The sequence below is a fragment of the Nannospalax galili genome, unplaced genomic scaffold (assembly GCF_000622305.1).
Source record: "Nannospalax galili isolate Female #2095 unplaced genomic scaffold, S.galili_v1.0 scaffold360, whole genome shotgun sequence".
NCBI classification, from domain to species: domain Eukaryota; kingdom Metazoa; phylum Chordata; class Mammalia; order Rodentia; family Spalacidae; genus Nannospalax; species Nannospalax galili.
Genome location: NW_008345688.1, coordinates 115,220 through 125,821, shown reverse-complemented (window position 1 = coordinate 125,821; position 10,602 = coordinate 115,220). Strand labels below are relative to the sequence as shown.

The following is a 10,602-nucleotide window of genomic DNA, read 5'->3' as shown; positions in this document are numbered from 1 at the left end:
CTCTTAGGAAATAGAAAAGTCCAATTTAGAAAGGAAACTGATTTGTGGATTTAATTACGCTTTTACCTTGTAGTCTTGATTTCTCAACTTCTTTCTAATTTGGAGGCAATGAACACAACCAATATTGTCTTGGATTCAGTCTAGGGATAGGTTTTATTTTAGAAAGAAAGCTACAAATATCCTCCATACTTCTCTGCCTCCATCTCTCATTGTTTCCTTTTGTTGGTGGTATAAGACCTTAATTCTTGGTGATTGTAGACCTTAACTGATAAAATGCTTCCATTTTGTTTCATCCATGTAGATAGAAAAACATGGTATTTTAAAAATGTGTGACATATAAATAAGTAGTTCATTGCTGAAGAGATGTTCCTGAGACAGTGACAAAAAGTATAGAGGCAAATATTTAAAAAAACATATTACACACTGATCTCACTGGACTTTGCAAAGTTATTTTTCTTATAATTTACAAATACAGTTAAAACAAATTTGTTTCAACATTTAACACATCATGTAGAATGAACCTAGACAGTAAACTTAATTGTTTAATATGTCTTATATTCACCTGGAACTGCTATGCAGTTGAGACTGTCCTCAGTCTCACAGAGGTCCATGTGCCTTCTCCTTGAGTGCTGAAATTAAAGGCATGTATCACTATACCTGCCTAATATCTGTATCTTTCACTTTTAAAAAAAGTTAAATATATTTTATTTATTATTTATGTGTATGAGTGTATTGCCTGCATGTATGTGAGCACACCCAATGTCGTGCAATGCCCACAGGGGTGAGAAGAAGGCATCGCATTCCTCTGAAACTAGAGTTAAAGAAGGGTGCTAGTTGCTTTGTGGGTGTTGGGAATCGAAGTCGGGTCCTCTGCAAGAGCAGCCAGTACTCAAGAATGCTGAGCCAAGTGTTCAGCCCCTCTATGATTTTTTTAATGAACATCATTTATTCCTTTGACTGTCACTCAAAGCACTTTCCTTATAATTTTTAATTTTATTATTTATTTATTATTTTTTGTTCTTTGAGAACTTCTGACATGTATGCAATAAGATATGATCATATGTTTCCTACCTTTTTCCTATTTGACTTCTCCCGTATCCACTGCTTTGCTCTTCTGCCTCCTAATTTTGTCTTCTTTTTTAAAGATTTACTAGAATAGGAAAGTCTGCAAAACTGAAAATATTATTAATGTAAAAGTTATGTTTATAATCTTACACATGTACTCACAAACTTACATGGGATTTAGCCATCCAAAGAATGCTTACTGTTCTTTCACTTATCTTCAGTTGACTTTACATTGTTCTCTCTCCTATGCATTTCTAAGTCCTGTTAATTGTTAGTACTTTGTCCTGAATCTGTTACTTTTGGTGCTGTTAATGTTATTTAATGCAGAGTTGTGTTGCTCTATCATGAGACATTGATAAAAATATTAGTGGCTTTGATAATGTTGTGTGCATTTCCCTCTATTAATAGGATAGAAATAACCGTCATCTAAACAAAGGTAATTATGCTATGTGCCTTCCTGCAGATTAAGAAACTTTACTTTTATCTCAACTTGGATTCGTGGTCAGGATTTGTTTTATTTCTAAAGCAGTCCCCAAAGGAAGGAACTCTTGTTCTTAGAAGAATTCTTATACATAAATTTCCTACTCACATGGTAAAAATAAACTTATAAAGGTAAATGTCAGTTACTACCTTTGATTTCTTGAGGTTTGTGTTCTAATGGCATTCCAAGATCCATTCCTAAACTGCTTGGTAGAAATGCTATGGAGATATTACTACTATTTCTTCTGCTTGGGTCTTTGTTATCAATTTTCAGACGGAAGAATTTCGAAGCCAGAGTAAATCAGCACTATGCTATTGCCATTATCACAATGCTACTCTACACTTTTACATTAATATATTTCAACATTTTTAGAAATTAAAATCCAAGTAATTCAACATTTTAACATTTTAAAAGACTGGGATATTTGTTGATAATGTGACTACTTGGAAGCTATGTTTCTGGGAAGGTGTCCCATATTACTTTCTATCCATGTGAACATTTCTTAACCACGCAGCTCCTCAGTATCCATGTCTGAATAATAACAATACTATCACCTGCTTCATGTGTTTATGAATGTTAAATTAAATAATATATTATAAAAAGGTATAGCATGATGTTGAGGATAAACAAGAACCTATTCAAGTCTTTAATAATAATGACTTCTAATACAATTTTATATTCATATATCAAAATTTAATAATATTTGCTCTACTTTTGGATATTTATCACTTTTATCAATTTAAAAATAAATAATCAGAGAAATAGTCTAAGACCAAGAATATGACTTTATCTAGACATTTTTATGAGTACTTCCCAGTGATCAACAAAATTTAGATTTTTAGAGATTTATTATTTTAAATTTTATCTGCATAAATGTTTTATCTGCCTGTAAATATGTGCACTACCTGTATGCCAGATTACACTGGTGTCCAGAGGAGGGTTTTGGATTCATTGGTCCTGGTGGCAGGAGTAATTGTTTTTGCACTGTCATGAGGTTGCTCTGCAAGAGCAGGTACCCTTAACCTTTGAGCCACCATTCCAAACGTCAAGAGAATCTGTATTTTTATGAAAATCATCCCTGGACAATTTTATTATAACCATGACTACCTATACATCTTAAAGTTCCATATTTCACTGAGTTGGGAATTCCAAGTTCAACTTTTAAACTATTTTGTATTATACAAGAAGAACAATTCCTTTTGTGGTTATTTGATATCTGCATGCCTAACTCTAAATATTGAAAATGGTTTTCACAAAGTAGCTATTTTACACTTGTTACAAATAGAGAAAGAAATACATTAATTTTATTTATTCATCATTTTTTCTTGTCAAATGTGTCAGTATATGGCCTGTAAAGTAACATTCTCTTAAATAACTATCAGAAAAATTTTTTCAAAAACTAAATATTGATTGCCTAATGTGTGTTAATGATTTTCCTATAAACATGCGGGCAGTGGAGTTAGAGAGATGCAATTGTTCACTCTAAGGAATAAACGTCCTGAAATGGAGACAAATGTGAAAATAAACTTTTGCAATCAGTTTTGTGGTGGAGTTGGAAGGGAAAGAACAAATGAAGACATCCAACTTTTATCAGTGACATTACCAAGAAAATCAGTAGAGGGATAGTAATTAGTACTCTCAGTCTTTGAGAATGATTATTCTGGTGAAGAGAAAATATTCTAACAACATGGGAGGGATATTGAAGGGTGAAGATAGAATAATTGATATTGAGGTAAATTGATTAAAGCAAGTTATTTACTACATTATAAACTGCGGTATACAATTAAAGACAAGAGCAATGGATGTAAGTTCTAAAAATAAATGTAAGCAATTGCAGGAATTCTGATCAACAAGAGAGGCAAGTTTGGTCCTGAGTAGGCTAAAAAGAACTTTGCTCTAAGAAAAAATTGGAGATTTATGAAAGGGGAAATGGGCAAACAAAGGAAAAAGGAGATGGACATTTTGGCAGTTAGGCCTAGACACCAGGAGAGCCTCCACTGACAGCACAGATCATGACTAGTAAAAAGAAGCCCTTTGAAGGGTACCTGGGAGAGCTTGTCATTAAGACTTAGCCCAGAAAGCATTTGAAGATGGTAAGTTATGAACTTCCACTCACTCTGGCTCATGTCACAGGAGTAAGGAAACATTTAATCAGGAAAACAATACAATTATTATAGGAAGGAGGTGTAAGAACTGTAGTCACAGTCGGTTCTGTACACAGTGTTCTAGAACCGTGATGAACACAGAAAACAGAAGCTATTTTGTGGGTGTTTGGTCAGGAGTGCAGCTTGCTCAAATGTTCAAGGAAGCACGAATGCATTTCCACATAGGAATTATTAGGTGTCCTGCTTAACTTAGGAACAAATTGCTATTGCACTCTATGTGTAGGAAAAAGAGGAAATGATCTGGAATTCAACATGTCTCTTAATTGATGGTGCCTAAGGAAAATACAACCATTCCCCTCAAAGATTCATCTTTGCTTACCCACATGAATTTGGTTCCAATATACATCACGGACACCAAAATCTATGGAAGTTTGAGTCCCTTATAGATAGTGAGTTAGTGTTTTCATAGAGCACACTTACATCTTCTTACGAACCCTAGTACCATATTTTTAATGCTTATAATGATTATAGCAACTAATTTTCTAGATAATAGTTATCTGTATTTTTGCTTGCATGATTTTAAAAGTACTGTGTTGTTCTTTCTATTGGTTCTTTATCCATATATTTTCAGATTGCCACTGATTGAATCTACTGGTATGTAATAAGTATATGAAAGAATGCCTGTATCAATATGTCTTATACACATGTATATATGATAAAATTTGGTTGTTAAATGAGGCATGATAAATTAAAAAATTAATAGTAAAACTGAACTCCTTTTCTCAAAACACTTTTATTAGAAAAGAGAGTTTTGTAATGTGAGCATATCAAGAAAGTTTGTATCCTAAGTGACCTTTTGGTGTGGTGTGGTCTGAGGGCTTGATGGGAGAGAGAAAGTGCAGTGTATCTCTCTCTTGATGTAGGAATGGTTTAGAAAGAAATGAGAAAATAAAGAATGAGGAAGAAAAGAAAGTAGAGGCTATACATGCTCTTGTTTGGAATTATTCCTTGAAAACTCTCCCCTAGTAAGTATTCAGGGAGAGAGATACAGTGACAGGAATGAAATTGAAAACCATAAAACTCTAGGAAATTAAGCCAATTAAACAGTAAAATTAATGTTCAATAAAATACACTGCTTTTTAAAAAGAGATTTGTGTCACTTTTTATAATAAAATGCCAGATAAACATACCACATTTGCATTTCTGTATTTCTTTAATTTTTGTCAGTTTCCAATTTGTATTACATGTTTGGGATCATATCCCCAGTTTCCAATTTGTATACAATGTTTGGGGTCATAGTCCTGATGTTCCCTTTTGTCTCTCATACTATTGCTGACCTCACTCTTCTTCCCACCTAGCCCGATCTCATGACCATGTCCCTGCTCCTGTCCCCACTCTCTCTTGGTGTAGGTCTTCACATTGTCACAGCTGCTATGATGGCTTCAGAGCCATAATGTCTTTTTCCTGTCCAGGACACAGCACTTTGTAGTACTCATCACCATCCTCTGGTTCTTATTGTCCTTCCACCAATACTTCCAAGATCTATATTGCTTTGGGAGCCTTTCTGGGATCCTTGACCAGCAACTCAGAAGCTGGTGTCACTCATCATGATTAGATCAGTTTAGGGGCATTTATTATAATTGATAAGCATGACATCACTGTTTTACTATATTTCATAATATATTTATATAATTTTCAGTGATTTGTTGAAATAAACTCTCCCTGTGCCTCTCTCTGTCTCTCTCTCTTTCTCTCTCTCTCTCCTTCTCTTTATTTTGGTGTACACTATCAAACTTTGGGCTCAGGAAGCTAGGCAAGTTCTTCTCCCATGGAGCTAGTTCCCCAGCCCATACCTTTTCCTTTTACTTAGTGTTGCTTTTCCTTATTTTACTTTTTGCCCATCCTATTATTATCTCATTAAAAAAATGATTATTTTATGTCTTTGAATGTTTTTCCTGCATGTATGTAAGTACATCCATGTGTGGAGACTAGAAGAGGACAGTGGATCTCCTGGAACCGGAGTTACTGATGGTTGTGAGTCATCATGTGGGTGCTGGGATCAGAACCCAGGTCCTCTGCAAGAACAACAGGGTTCTTAACCACTGGGCCATCTCTCCAGCCCCAGATTCTTCCACATTTTACAAGACAAAAATCTTGTGCACAATCTTAACTTATTCCAGATAAATCTATGTAATTGACAAGTAATGATCTGTAATTTATTTGTTTGTATAATTTGAGGCAAATCTTGCTGTGCAGCCAGCCTACACATCAGGCTGATTTTTATCACCTACCTAATCAACCTGCTTCTGCCTCCAAAGTGCCTGCCTTGGAATGATTTATAGATGAACTTCCTGCATAATCTTGAGTACAAAAATGAATATGAATCTGGGTTATATCAGATATTTCTAACTATATTTTCTTTCTGTTGACTAATTTGTTTGCTCTGCAATTTCTGAATGATTTCTGGAAATAAAGCAATAGAAAAAGCAGTATTCTCATTTGATAAAAATATTTTAAAGCTGGTGAAATGGAATAGAATCTTAAAGATTATGAATACTTGTAGGAACAGTATGAAGGCACCTTCCCCGTGCCTTTATTTGGAAGATTGATACAGCACGTTTTAAATTGAGTCTTTTCCTCCCTTTTTGAAGCAAATAGAACATACCTAACATATAACTGACTGAGGACATAGTGCAAGGACAGTGTATTTAATCTGGTATGGGAAAGACCATGAGCCAAGAGGACTGGAGTAGGGAGGCAAAGGGAAGACTAAAGGATAGAAACAGATGCGCTTTGGGCATGTCAGCATTACAAGGTCTGGAAACGCCCACAAAGAGTGAGGAGAAACCAAGTGGAAGAACCGTGCTCAGGGCAAATAAGGTGAAAACCATATATGGAATAATTTTGAATATATAAAATGTGATGTTATTTTTAATAATGCAAAGAAAAATTCAGTAGCGTAAGTATCCAGGTGCAAGCTGGCAATGAGATACTAATCACAGAAAATAGCAGTTATGCATGGAACACAGCTAATGTTAATTAAATAAGTTAATATTTGAAATTATTTTTCTAATAATATTCAATGCAATCGAAAGTATAAGTTTAAACAATTAGATCAGAATAACATAAGGCCCTAAAATAATACCATTGACTATACTTAGAAACAGCATACATACAGAATTAATGAATACAAACTCTTAATATTCTTTCTTAAAGAAAATGTGAATTATGATCCATTGCATGGTTCCAAATAATTATGATAAAAATATTTATGAACAATTCATCTAAGACATTATGATTAGATTTGAGAAAGAACAATATAAACTAAAATGGTGAGTAATTTGTGGATTGGATCTTAGTATATTTTAAAGAGAAGTAGGACATTTCAAGCACTTCTGATCATAGCAACTCAAAAGGTAAAGAGTGATGTTGTTAAATGATGGTGTTAAGATGTATACTTCTTGGCTCAGTAGATGAAGCACTTGCCATGCAAAGTCAAGACCAGTGTTTGGATCCTTAGACCCATCTGAAAGCAAGATGAGCATGTTGGCCCCAGTGCTTGGCAGGTAAAGAGAAGCTGGAGCAAGCTGGCAGGTAAGTCTAGCAGAACTCACCAGCTCAGGGTTACCAAAAGACCTTGCCTCAGTAAATAAAGTGGAGAGTAACTAAAGATAACATCAGACAGCCACTTCTACTCTCTACATGCTTACCTTCCCTCATTCAAATATGAATACATACCTGCATGCACACACATTCATATCACACACACATATACATGCCAAAAGAAAGGATGATGGTACTCCCAACAACCTACATTAATACAGTAGTATTTAGCTACAAAGACCAGAACAGCTTAAAACAGTATCAGAAATACTATAGACCTCCACATGTCCTTTTGAAAGTCCTCTTCAGTTAGGCTTGATAGCACACTCCTGAAAGCCTTGCTCTTTGTGGGCTCAGATAGGAGACCATGAGTTATATGGTCTCCTTTTGCATGCAATGAAATTCATTCAAATAAATAAACCAATAACAATAATGCATCAAATTTGTTTTTAGTTCTTTCAGCATATACTCAAATACAATGGCCAAATTGATTTTTTTAAACCTACTGCCTTTTTCTTCTTTAAATATTTTTTTTGGCGTATTGTGTGTATGTCTCTGTGTGTGTGTGTGTGTGTGTGTATTAGTTACTCTTCAGTTACCGTGATAGGACATCATGACCAAGACAACTTATAGAAGGAAGAGTTTATTTGGCATACAGTTCAGAGTCCATAATGGCTGGGGACACATGGCTGTACAGGTGGCTGGAGCAGAAAGCCAAGCAATCACATTTTCAAGCAGGCATAGGAGGTAGAGAAAGACAGACTGGAAATGGGCATCGCTATGTAGTCTCAAAGACCATCCCCAGTGGCATGCTTTCTCAAGAATGACCACACTCTTAAAGTTTCCCTGACACTCCCCGAAAAGCACCACAAACTGGGGACCAAGTGTTCAAATACTTGGAGCCAATGGATAATATTCTTCTTCAAACCACCACAGTGTGTGTGTGTGTGTGTGTGTGTGTGTGTGTGTGTGTGTACATGTGAACAAGAGTTCAGGTGCTTGTGGATGACAGAAGAGAGCATCAGATCCCCTGTAGCTGAGGTTACACGTTGCCATGAGCCATAGAACATGGGTGCTAGAAATCAAACTCGGGTCTTATTGAAGAGTAGTAATTATTCTGCTGAGCCATGTCTCTAGCCACCAATTCATATTTTTTTTCCAATGGCTATTCCAAAGTAATACCAATAATGGAGATATATTTTAGTTTATATTGTTTGCTCTCTAATAATGCCACTAAGATTTTGATAAACATTAAAATTAAGTTCAAGAAAAAATTCACATATAGACACCAATTTCCTCTGTTTAGTCTTATAATTCTAATGAAAGCTTTAAGTTTGATTTGAAAGTATGACTACACAGATCTTCAAAATACTCCAGAATCATGTAATAGAGACAATGATTCATTTGTATACACAGTCACAAGCATACATACATCCATGCATGTAAAGACATCTACATCAATAAAATCTCATTAAAAATTATTATTTTACCTGTATGAATGTATTGCCTGCATGTGTGTAAGTGCACCCATGTCATGCAGTGCCCACAGAGGTCAGAAGATGGTGTAGGAGCCCCTGGAACTGGAGTTATGGACAGTTGTTAGCTGCCACCTGGGTGCTGGGAACTGAACCCGGATCCTCTGCAAGATCAGTCTGCGCTCTTAACTGCTGAGTCGTCTCTCCAGCCACAAAACGTCATTTTTTAACTTAAGTATTCATTACTTAGAAATTATGTTCTAATTAGGTGTGGTAGCACAAACCGTTAATGCCAGAACTGGTGAGGCAGAGGCAGGCTGATCTCTGTGAGAACGAATTCTGCCTAGGCTACATAGTGAGTTCGCAGCCAGCTGTGGCTACAGGGAGACTTTGCCTCAAAAACACAAACAAACAAAAAACTGGGCCTGGTTTGCACAACCTTTAGTCCCAGCACTTCCTAGGCTAAGGCAGACAGATCTCTATGTGATTAAGGCCAGCCTGGTCTATGTAGCTAGTGCCAGAGTAGCTGGGCTACAGGGGAAAAAATTAACTTCCATTCTTTGGTACAAATCACATTTCTTTTTATAAACAGATCATTTTTCTATGTAATGTCACTATTGCCTTCCTATAATGTCCTTCATCTTACATTAAAAAAAAAACCAACAAATTATGGGACTGGAGAGATGGCTCTGCAGTTAAGAGGACTGGCTGTTCTTTCAGAAAACCTGATTTCAGTTACAACCAGCAGTAACTCCAGGTCCAGGACATCTGATGCCCTCTTCTGACCTCTATGGGCATTGTGCGACACAGATGCACTTAAATACATGCAGGCATTATACTCATACACGTAAATAAAAATAAATGGAACATTTAAAAATTATGAAATTAAAGTGCTATAAATAAACATACACTTAACTCCCAGAAGTCACTAAAAATAGAATAATGTATTCAAGTAAGATGAAAACAGGCAAATTAAGCTATAATGGCTCAAAACATCTAGCAGAAAGTATATTGAAAAAGTGATGACTATTTAGTTAACTCGCTGTATCCAAAAATTCTGACAACACAGAGCCCTGTACAGTGTTCGATGTTTGCCTACCCAAACACTCACCACATTGAAAGCTGTGCTGGCTGCCTCTGCCCAGCATCACAAGAGAGTATCATAGTGTATATTTCTAAAATAAGGCAAAACAGAAAATTCAATTTTTGAATTATAGTTCCTACTTAATGTATGCTATTTTTTCATAAAATATGAAATTGTGATTCAAATCATCCTAAATCTGATGACGTCAAACATGAGTCCTAGATGGTGAAAAACTGTAACTGTAGTGGTTAAATGTTTCCATTTTTTCAAAAGACTGCAGTACTACCTTAAGCGTGTGTTTCTTGTTAGTGTTTGTACTGAAATGATTTTAATCTTTTGTTTGAATCTGTATTCTTTACACTCATATGACCACCTGTCATATAGCATTGTTAATAAAATTCAAGTGGTTTGTTTTTCTACCCTCAGTTTGCTAAAACAACTGAGAAATTAACAGTTTTTTTTACTTTTTAAATAACTGAAATAATAGAAAAAATATATTATAAATGAGCCAAAGTAAGGATGTGTCTGAATGCTTATATGTGATGACGTGTTCATTTAAATATGCCAGATACCTTTTAACTTCTTTACATACTTCTATTTTATGAAAAATTTATATTGAAATGACATTGTATTGAAATTAGTAGACCGCATGAATAGCAAAATATTTCATGATTCAAATTACAAGAGTTAAGTTCTCAGTTTGTATTACACTGCTGTTTTCCTTCACATTGAAGTAACTGAGTGTTTGAAGCTATTCGAGTCTTTTTAAATTGTGATGCACAAAGTTCA

General features: G+C 35.2%; 1 pseudogene; it reads right to left on the bottom strand.

Annotated features, from left to right (window-relative positions):
- LOC103741071 overlaps positions 1-4,057 on the bottom strand; it is a 19,603-nt pseudogene extending 15,546 nt beyond the window's left edge.
- Positions 4,058-10,602: the final 6,545 nt, after the last annotated feature.